The 11,663-nt window shown below is 36.9% G+C and overlaps 1 long non-coding RNA gene across 1 annotated transcript; it reads right to left on the reverse strand.

The window, feature by feature from the left end:
- Nucleotides 1-574: 574 nt before the first annotated feature.
- Nucleotides 575-2,894, reverse strand: LOC148920828 (uncharacterized). Its single transcript, XR_016122331.1, has 2 exons — nucleotides 1,061-2,894; nucleotides 575-907 (listed from the first exon to the last, which is right to left on the reverse strand). It is a non-coding gene; the product is annotated as an uncharacterized LOC148920828 (long non-coding RNA).
- Between the last annotated feature and the right edge of the window lie 8,769 nt (nucleotides 2,895-11,663).

Raw genomic sequence — 11,663 nt, forward strand, 5'->3', positions numbered from 1 at the left:
CCTTGTGTTGAGTGCCATGCCCAATGAAGCCACAAGGATGGCTGCGGAAAGCCAATTTGTGCTTTGAGTAAGGTCTTAACCAGGGATAACATATGCACCCATACGCTTTTAAAAATGTATAATCTGGGGGTACAATGAAATAATTGCTGTAGGGAAGAAATAAAGTGAAGAGCTCTATTCGGCATTCTATTAATTAGATAGACCGAGGTTTGAGCAATCTCAACCCAATAGTTTAATGGAAGATTAGATTGAGCAAACAAAGTTCTTGTGAGCTCAATGATGTGGCGATGTTTTCTCTCAGCTAAGCCATTTTTCTCAGGAGTGTGAGGGCAGCAAAACTGTTGGTTTATACCATTAGCAATGAGAAATTGTTGAAAGGCAATGTTGGTGAATTCACCACCATTGTCACATCTTAAAGTGCGAATTTTGTGGTCAAGTAACTTTTCAGCGTGTATTTTGAACTGTATAAAAGCAATGAGAGCAGCAGACTTGGTGAGTAAAGGATAAAGCCAGCAATATTTAGAATAGTCATCAATAAAAATGATGTAATAATGAAAACCACAAAAAAAAAAAATGGAGTAGGAGATGGTCTCCAAAGGTTTGTATGAATTAATTCCAGAGGAGAACGTGAAATACATGAGGTAGAGAGAAAGGAAGCTTAGTTTGCTTGCCCAACGGACAAGAATTACAAAAAGATAGATCCTTAAATTTGCCTAAAACTAGAAGATTGTTTTTGGAGATGATTTGTTGCAATATTTGAGTAGAAGGATGGCCAGTCCTTTGATGCCGAAGAGATGGAGAAGCAGTGATCATGAGACAGGAAGGTGATGTCTTGTGAGAAGAGAGGTGAATAGGATATAAGCCACCTTCAATATGGCCCCGAAAAGGATTTTGCCTGTGAGATTGTCTTTTACAAAACATGCAGAGGGAGTGAATATGAGATGACAGTTATTGTCATTAACAAACTTGTGAACAGAGAGAAGATTATGAGTGGCATGTGGTGTGTGCAGAATGTTTTTGTGAGAAAACTTAGAGGAAGGAGAATAGAGAATGGACTTACCAGAGTGGTGTATGTCAATAGTCTGCCCATTAGCCACTATTACCTTTTCAGAACCAGTATAATCAGATGGCATTGAGATTGTAGATAAGTCATGAGTGATGTGGTTTGTAGCTCTTGTATCAGCATACCATGTGGATGTATGGAAGGGATGACTTGAGGGATATGAGGTGTAAGAGGCAATAGGATTATGGGTTGTGGGAGAATAAGAGGTGGGACGAGGGGAAGGTGCATGACCTTGATATGAGTGGTTGTGACGATTGCGGCAAGTAATAGCGGTATGACCGGGTTTGTTGCAAATTTGGCATTTGATGCGAGAGTTGACATAATTGGAGGGGTGATATGGAGGGCGAAAAGAAGATGAGGATGAGGAGTTGTTGGAGGATTGGAAAGGTTTGTTGGAGTTTCTGTTGGTGGAGGAAGATGGGTGAGAGTTTGTGGTAAAGGAGAAAGCTTTGTTGTTGGTTTGGGAGGAGTTGTGAAATGCATGAGCTGAGGAGTCATTGTTGAGAGAGGCACGTTGGTCAAGAGCCATTTCCTCACTAAGTTAGGAGGCCATGGAGTTCTTCTGGGTCTACAGGGTCAGAAAAAACCCTAATGGGGGTAGCGAAGGCATCATACTCAGCAGGGAGGCCATTGAGAACATAAGCAATGAAATTTGTAGGGTTAAGAGGAGCACCAGCAGTGTGTTTGATAAGCTGAAGATAGTCTAGCATGGGTAGAGACCCTTTTTTGAGATTTTGAATACAAGCTTTGAGCTGTAAAAGGTGGGATCTTGTGATGGCAGCAAACCTCTATTCAAGAGTGAGCCAGAGGTCTCGAGAGGTAGATGAGTAGACTATATAGGGAAGGATGCTTTCAGAGAGTGAAGAGTGGATCCAGATCTTACAAGTCTGATCCTTTTTAAACCAGTGATGAAAATCGGGATTAACAATGGTGCGAATAGGGTTTTCAGGATTAGGGATGTATTGGGTTGGGCACGAGTCAGTACCATTGATGAGGCCAAGCAAATTAGAGGTCTGAAGAATAGGGAGGAAGAATTCTTTCCACAAAAGATAGTTGTCACGGGTTAGTTTAATAGGAAGAAGGCTGGAAACAGGGTGGTTAGAGATGGGTGGAGTGTAGGTGTGGAGGGCAAGGTCAGAAGTGGGATGATGAGAATCAGAGAAAGGGTTATTGAAGGGTGGGATTGCCATGGCAGTAGAGTAGAGAGGGCAACAGAAAAAAGGTACCGTGTGGTGTTAATGGCTCATGATACCATGATAGAATTCATACTGAGAAGGAAAAAGGTCTATAGGTATTGAGAAAAGCAATGTCTATATTTCTATTAATATTGATAATGGGTTACAATCAACGTATCTGACAATGAAAGGCTGCGGCTCTTGTCATTTACAATTGAGGTGAAAGGTGTATATATATACACAAGAGATATACAGAAAACCCTAGGGCAAGGACCCCTGAAGATGACTCAGCAGATAAGAACAAGGAATATGCTTGTCGTTGTGTTGCTTATACCTTTGTGACTATTGGAGCATAGCAGCTGTCATAGCATGGGTGTATTGACCATTTTCTGGTTTTTGCTCGGTGTGATGATCATTTTGATCAACCACAGAGTTATGGCTAATACCACACACATCAGAGCCATCCAACGGAAAATTACAAAACCATATACATTAGTTGATATAACTATGTCCTCTTTTTGCCAATTGATTAGCTACCATCTCTATAAGTAGGGGTCATTATTCAGTCCACGGATAGCGGATCGAAGTGGTTAGGCTCACTCTAAGGTTGGGCAGGGCTTGGGCTTAGGATTTGAAACCCTCGGCCGGCTCATATATGTCCTTCTTTGTTTAAGATTTAATTGTACACTCCATAACCTCATTTTATACTTAATCAAAATAATGTAATATGTATGATAAAGTAATAAACTTCTTATTTTGTTTAAACATTTTTACAAATTAAGTTAATTTTTTCAATGTTGTCTAAAATTTTGTAACAAACAAGCAATATATACTCTATATCTTTTAGTGCCCCTTTTCTGTCAAGTTCAAATTTAATGGTTCAATAAAGAATTGGAAAGCTTATGTTGGTTTTATTAATTCTAATGACACAAATTACTTCAATTTTCATGATAACAATCCTTGTTTGGGATAGAAGTAACACATTTTCTAAGATTCATTTTTAGGTATAGTATTTTTTTAAATATATTGGCTATTGATCTAAGTTTAGTAAAAGAGTTTGACAAATATTTTTGTTTTCTTATGTAATAGTCTATACTATTGTTTAAAATAAGACTCTTTATCTATTACTTTTGACAAAAAAATGTGTAACAAAAAGATTTAAAAGATTTGGTGCCCGTTTGGTATTGCTTATTTTCAGCAATAAGTGATTATTTTGAAATTTTTGAAAGCTCAACCTGTTTGGTAAAAGATAATAAAATCACTAATTTTGAATAATTGTTGTGAGAGAAAGCAATTAGGGAAAGTAGGTGATGAGTTGCTTTCATTTCTTGATTATGCCAGAATCAGTTTTGAAGAGGCGCTGTGTTTAATGAAACTTTCAAAATTGCAAATATAACCCCGTATTTTTTTTTACCAACCGCACTTCTAACAAAAAGTTAACCAAACACTGAACTACTTCATTTCATAGTTGATTTATCTCATAGCAAATCTGACAGTGATTATTTTTACAACACAATAATATCAAACTGGCCCTTAGAAAAAAAATATTTTCCTGTCCGTTTAGGCCCACCTCCATTAAGCCCGTCTAGACCCATTCATTTTTGAAACCTTGACCTTGTCCAAAAAATTTAAAAAGCCTATAAAATCCAGTTTGAACACAAAAATTTTGAGCCAGGCCACGAACCCTGTCTAAAGTATGATTAATGTGAACAATATGTTTGTCTTAAAAGAATACTAGGGGTGTTTTTGGCCGAAACGGATTGGAAACCATTGTTTCGAATTCCGTTTCGAAACTTTTCTGAATTACCTTTCAGTTCGGATTTCGATTCCAAAATTTCAGAATGTGCTAACTCTATTCCGATGTGAAATTTTCGCCATTATCGGAATTTTTGGAAGTTAATATTTTCATAATTTTCGGATAATAATTTCGGAAATCAATTTTTGAAATTTGTGAATCATGATTAAGCCAACCAAAAAGAAAAACAATTCCAAAAAAATTCCAATGTTTACATTCAAATGACATAATGTTCAAATTTGAACTAGTACACAATAAAAACAGAAAAATAAAAACTACAACATTTAATATAGATCCATAATACATTCAAATTCAACTCATCACTGGAAGTAAGCTAATCAATACATCCTAGTTCACAATACCATTGCTGAAATCACGAATATGCCAACCTGCAATTCCAAGGTTACAACTAATTACTCACTCAGTTTGAGGATATATATAATCTGAATTGTTATGCAAAAGAGTAATGAACAGTCATATGCTATGAACTGTTATGCATACTTCGGTAGGAAACATGGGCACACTAAGAGAAAAGTGGAAGGAACCCAAGAGTGCTAGTTTTGTTAGAAAATGCCTATCCTGAAACCTTTGACTGTACAAGAGTGATACAAGCTATATCTGCTACAGGTTATGAAAAATATATATAGAATGGAAGGAATACAAGTCAGGAACAAAGCAATCAACTGCAAGTCCTGACCTAACATGATGAATCTCATAGCATATAGATCTCTTGGTGTAATTATTAACTAGAAGTATCATACACTTGTGTGTGATGGGAAGTTCTATGATATTAGTTAGAGAGGGGTAATGTTACTGTAATAGTATTTAGGCTTATTTATTTCGTACCCCCTAAAACTTTGGTCAAATTTCACTTTACAACCCAATGTTAAATGGCCCACTTAACCCCCTTGACCATGGTTTCGTGTTCCCCTTTATCCCCCACTGTTATCTCCATTAATAACTCTATTAGTTTTGATGACGTGGCATGGCTATTTTAGTCTTTTTGCAACACGTGTTGATGTGTCATGTGAAGAGCCCACCTTTTTTTTTTCCCTTAAGTGGAATAAAAAAAAAATTTGTTTGAAAAAGTAGAATAAAATAATGTAATTCATTTTTTTTTCCTTTCTTTCTCTCTCTCCATATGGATCTATCTGGTTCTCTTTCATTTTCCCTCTCCCCTTTAGCGATTTCTCTAGCTCTCTTTCCTTTAATATCTGTCCTACACAATCTCTCATTCTGGTTCCACTCGTTGATGGTGATAATGGTGGTTCGACTATATTATGGTGGTGATGTGGATTGGGTTCGACTTGGTCTACGGTGGATGTTATGGTCCAAGTGATTGGGGTGGCAATGGGTTCGATTGGGTAGCAATTGTGGTGGTGACAATGGGGTTTGGCAAGGTCAGAGTTTATGGTGACAACAATGGTGTGATGGCAGAGGATTTGGCGCGGCTGGGGTTTTAATTGATGGTAAAGATATGTTTTATGAAAAAAAAAAAAATGGATATGTGAATTTCAATATTGAATATGAAACAGTGTTTTCAAAGGCATGAGCATTCGGCTGTTTCGCGAGTTGTGGGAAGGCGTAAGAAGGCGTTGCAAGGCATGTTGAAGCGTAGCGAAGCAAGGCGTGCAGATTTGGAAACCTCCAACCGAAGAATTTTGCTCATCGCAAACTTAGGAAGAACTCGCGAGGAAGACGACCTTTTTGTTTTTGTTTTTTAGGTTATTGAAACGACGTCGTTTTGATTGTAGCATTTAAAAACAATTTAAAATCGAAACGGCGTCACTTGGAGTGTGTTGGAAAAAAAAAACCAGAAGTTTCTACTTCCCCCCCTTACCTTTATTGTAATAAATTGAAGGCATATTCTTCTTGCCATTTCCAACTCCAGCCGGCGCTTTTCTACTTACCTCTTTTTTTTTTCCTTTTCTAAATTAATATATATATATTGTATAGTACATACTAAATATATTCTACCCTTATCAGATAATCTCCATCAATTTCAAGAATTCTCTTCATCTTTTGACTGCAAGTAAGTCATTTTATTTTTCTCTCTAATTCTTCGCAACAATTTCAAGTTCCGTATATTTTTTTTTCAATTTTTTTAAAAATATACTAGTTGTATTATTCCTACATTTTTCTTATTAAAATAAATTAATGTTCAAAAGGCTTACGCATCAACGCTAATGCTTACAATACGCCTCGCCTTTGAAAACATTGATATGAAATCACAGAATTATGTTTTCAAAGTTGGAGGCTTATCTTTGGGTGTCCAAAGACTCCCCTTCTCTCACACAAGCACCCTATAACAACCGACTCAAATCACCCAAAAACTCATCAAATTCAATTCCCATACTCAACAATAACAAAATCTTTCAGTTCTCCACACCCAAACCCAAAAACCCATAAACTCAATTCACCATAAACAACTCCCAAAAATAATGAAAAATATGATTTTGGCCCTTTTGATCTGCCTCTTGTTTGCTTTGTCAAATGGGTATGGAGGAACCAAGGTCGGAGGCAAGCGACAAATCGAAGATGTGAAGAACGAACAAGGAGGTTCAGGAGTCGGAGAGGTTTTCGATGGCCCAAGACAACTGGAGCCAGCGAAAGAGCCACCAGAGCAGCGTCAGTGAAGTGATTCAATTGTTGGAGGTGGTGGAGGTGCATAGGTGGATAGTTTTTGGGATCAAGTACTATCTCAAGGTCTCTGCCATGAAGGTGGTGAAGCTCGGAACAGAGAAAGAAAAAGGGCGAGATAAAGAGAGATAGGGAGGAGTTGTTGGGGGGTCGGGTATAGAGAAAGAACAAGGGAGAGAAGAGAGAAGGGGAGGGGAGAGAAGTAATAATTTTCTAAACTTTTTTTCTTCCTATTTGTTATATTTATTAAAATAAAATACTTTATTATTTGTTACACATGGCATACAAGAATGGGTCCTATTTGTGCCACATCAGCATTTTAACAGAACTTTTTAACAGAGTTAACAGTGGGGGGTAATGTGGAACACGAAACCACGATCAAGGGAGTTAAGTGGGTCATTTTAACTTTGGGGAGGTAAAGTGATATTTGATCGAAGTTTCAGGGGGTACTACAGTAAATAAGCCTAGTATTTATTTGAACAAAAATCAACACTCACACTCCAAATTAAAAAGCACACCATCTTCAATTCCTTGAAATAATTTGTCACTAGAAGAAGCTGCAAAAAAAAAAAAATGTATACAATGTTCCATCATCAAACGTGATAAAAGAAAGAAAACTATACTAATTTTATAGAATGTGAATGTTCCATCATCAAGCTCAACGAGATTTAGTTAGCCTTGATAAACAAAATGCTCTATCAACAAGAACAACGATACATCATTAGAGCCACGACACTATTCTAGAACAATCAAGCAAGAGCACATTAGACCAAATAAGAACTGCACAGTACTAATACCTCAATATCATTCCAGAGGAATCCAAGAAAACGCTAAGTTCATCTCATCCTTACACTTGTTACACTCTCATGATTCTTTGTAACAATTTTTATTCTAGATATTTCCTAACACTTTGTATATAAACATTATTGTACTGATCACACTCTTCATTCAATGAGAGAATCAATTCTTACAATGACAGCTTTTATTCTTCTATTTTGTCTTTGTCATTAAAAAATTTCAAGCCTTTCAAGAAAAATAAACAACAAAAATATGAATTAACAAGGGCACATGAAGAGAAAAGTGGCAGGAAATGCACCAGTGATTTTCCTTTAAAGATAATGGAAAACATAAAAAATACAAAAAAAAATTTACATATTTATACAAAACTAAACTAAAGAAATCCATGCCTTCATATTTAGTTCCGTTCATTCAAGTGATAGATTTTCCAACTCTTGGCTTACAACTGCAACAAGCATAAAATCAATACTATAATTAAAAAAAGCAATTTAAGAGCTGTATATAATTTGAAGTCAAATGTTACATACAAATTTCAATTTCCTTAAGCTCTTAAAGTTGTTCTTCAACACTCCCACACTCTTGTTTTGAATATCTTAACCCATCTTGGGTACACACCAAAGCCTCCACGCTCTTTGGTGTCAAGGAACTTCGAAATGGGTCAAGAACTATTCCAGTAGTACTAAAAGCAGATTTTGAAGCAACAAATGTCACAAGAATTGATAAAACATCTCGTACCATTATCGCAAGTGCATGGTAGGTTGCATACTTCCCTTTCCACCGAGCCAATACATCAAAGTTTGGAGATTCATCCTCAATTCTATCACTCAAGTATCTGTCTAGATCATTATTAGCATCTGCATGCTCCTTTCTTTTCAATTTACTTCAAAACATCCTTCTTGGATTGATTCCCACCTTGATTAGTCACAACACTCCCTGAATTTGTAAATTGATCATCTAAAGATGTGGCTTCCGACTTATAATGAAGATAAAGACGTGACATCATCTTTTGAATAGCATCTGCATGCTCCTTTCTTTTCAATTTACTCCTAAAGATCTCCTTCTTGGATCGATTCCCATCTTGATTAGCCACAACACTCTCTGAATTTGAAATTGATCATCTAAAGATGTGGCTTCCGACTTATAATGAAGAAAAGACGTGACATCATACTTTTGAATCTTTCAACCCAATCCTTGACTTTTTTATATTTTCCTCCTCACTTAGAAGAATATCACTATCCAAGTAACTTATATACCAAAATGTCACACAATCGAATTTATATCTAGGGTCTAGCACAATAGAAGCAATCAAAACTAGATTCAAAGCATCAATGTTACAATATTTTTCAAAATTTTCATTCCTTTTCTTAGCCATGTCACTAAGAAAAACATCATTGCTGCCCATTTGTTACAAGAGCATTGTTTCCCTCTTTTCGGCCGGGGCGACCAACGGAAGGAACTTTTGGTCCTTCTTCTTTTGAGTGCGGGGCATGCCACCACCAAGCCCCGACTTTGGGCTTGAATGGAATGTGAGTAGATGGATATGTTGCGTCCGAGATCTAACTTTAATCAAACGATTGTTCAGCCGAGTAAGGAACCTCCTCACGGCCTGGGTTCTTTCACTACCTCAGGGTCAAGGCTTTCTGTGAGGGACCAAATGATGTGGAGTGTGTAGAGATGAAGATTGAAGGTGAAACGTAATGAAAAGAACAACAAGTGCAAAAAGTAAAGGTACTTAAACTTAAATATAATTTAAAGACAAATGCGTAAAGTAAAGTGCAAAAAGATAAATAACGTAAAGATGAGAAATAAAGTGCGATAAAATGAATCAAAGCAATAAATAGAGCAAGAACGAAATAAAAACAATAAGAACGATATAGTAAAATGAACTTGAAATTAAACTTAATTGAAGTGCGATAACAATGAAAAGTAAAGCAATTGAAATAAACTTGAATTTAAATGACAAGAAAATATAAATTGAACGAGAATTTAAACTTACACTAAGAAAAGGAAGAACTCGCTACACTAGGTGCATGAAAAGTAAAATCCTAAGTCTAGGAAAAGAAAAGTGCGAGACGAAAAATAGGTTTGTTTGTCTGATGTTGTGTGTCGTCTGCCTTCATTTGGTGAAGTTTATATAGGGCATCCATCAGCCCATGGGCTGGCCATTGAATGGCCAAATGTCAACTCTTTTAAAAATCTTTCCTTTCAAAGCCCCCCTAAATCCGTGGGATTGCATTGAGTGAAATATTCTGACATGCTTGATTCTTCCTTGCTTTGGAACATTTGAAGTTATTATCGAACTCCTTGATTTGTTTCCTCGTAAGGCCTCCATCACATGCATATTGACCTCCGGAAATCTTGGGCTTGAATCCGTGGCTTGGGTCTTGACCTCCGAGATTTCATCTTGACATTTGGTGGAACCTTGTGCCCCTTGAGTTTTTAGAATTCTAGAGTTGGCTTACCATCCGTTGACCATCCGCAAAGATGGGTGGTATGGGAACTCCAAATATTTGGATGTTGGGCTTGACCCTATTTGGACTATATTTGAGTTCTCAAATATTTGAATATTGGGAATTCGGCGGACATACTCCTGCCAAACTTCAACTCCCTTGGCCCAACTTTCCTTGCCCAAGTGTTGAGAGGAGGACGCCAAGGTGAGTAAGGAGAAAATTTGCCTTAGCCCAGCTTTTTGTAAGAGGAGTGGCCTACCAAGGTATTCAAGGAGTGCCCGACCCAACTTTTTGAGAATGAAGCATTCGGCTACTTTTGTAAGGATATGCCTGGCTACTTTTGCAAGGATATGCCCGACCACTTTTGTAAAGAGAAGCGACCAGCCATATTTTTGAGAAGGCACCATGGCCTTTGAAGAAAACACCTCAGCCGTATTTTTGAGAAGGCACCATGGCCTTTGAAGAAAAGACCTCGACCACCTTTTTGAGTAAGCACTTCGGCTGCTAGGAATTCTTCGACCACTAGGAATTCTTGGCCGCTAGTAATTCTTTCGCAGCTAATAATTCTTCCTCCGCTAGGAAATCTCGTTCGCTAGGAATTCTTCGCCGGCTAGGAATTCTTCCTTGGCAAACTGGGTGAATTTTGACCACCCCCAAACAAACATATCTTTGGTTTGTGTCACCTCATCAAAGTAAGTGTTAAAGGTGATGTAATGAGAACCATATATACTCTTTGTTAGAAGATAAAAATCTTCCAAAAACGTATGCAAACTTCGAAATTTACTCTAATAAACTTCATTTATGGGACTCTCTCATCACACTCACTTCCACCCTTTTTTTTCAAACCCAGCTCACTCCCATCTTCTTTATTTTTATTTTTTCAGTTCACATTCACTTCTATAGAATGGATCATGCTCCAAAAGCCTATCAAATATTTTCTCAAACTCCATTGCTGCATTTATCATCAAATATGTTGAATTCCATCTTGTTTTAACATCTAAACACACAACCTTCTTGCAAGTTACACTCTCCTTCAAAGCACATTTTTTAAAATTTTGCAAACATGATGAACTACTCCTCACATACTTAACACTTCGACGAAGAGGCTTGATGGTTGTCTTCACCTCTTCGATTCCATCCCTCACAACCAAATTGATGACATGTGCAAAACACCTTACATGAAAGAACTCTCCACCTAATAACATCATATTTCTCTTGTTAAATCGTTTCTTTAAATTTGTAACACATGTATCATCATTCTTCGCATTATCAAGGGTGATCGTCATAACCTTTTCTATTCCCCACGCTAAGAGGCAATTTTCTATAGCCTTTGCAATAACCTCTCCTTTGTGTGGATGTGGAAGAACTTGAAAATTTATGATTTTCTTTCTAAGAACCCAATCTTTTTCCATAAAGTGAGCTGTCAAGGCCATATACCCAATATTTTGAACTGAAGTCCACAAATCTGTTATGATGCATATTCGTGCAGAAATCTCTTTGAAATAATCTTTTAACTTGCTTTTTCCCTCATGATGTATTTGTAAACAATTCTTTGTGATCTTGGTTCTGGAAACCATATGAAATTTTGGCTGTATAACTTCAAAAATATTCTAAAGCCTTCCTTTTCTATAAAGCTAAATGGGAGTTCACAAAGAATAATCATTTTTTGCAAGAAATCTCCTACATAGCTCCTGGTCAAACTTCGAGTTGCAAGTTTAACCTCCTATTATAGAAATTAATGT

The sequence above is a fragment of the Prunus mume genome, linkage group LG1 (assembly GCF_029339155.1).
Source record: "Prunus mume cultivar Tortuosa linkage group LG1, ASM2933915v1, whole genome shotgun sequence".
NCBI lineage: Eukaryota > Viridiplantae > Streptophyta > Magnoliopsida > Rosales > Rosaceae > Prunus > Prunus mume.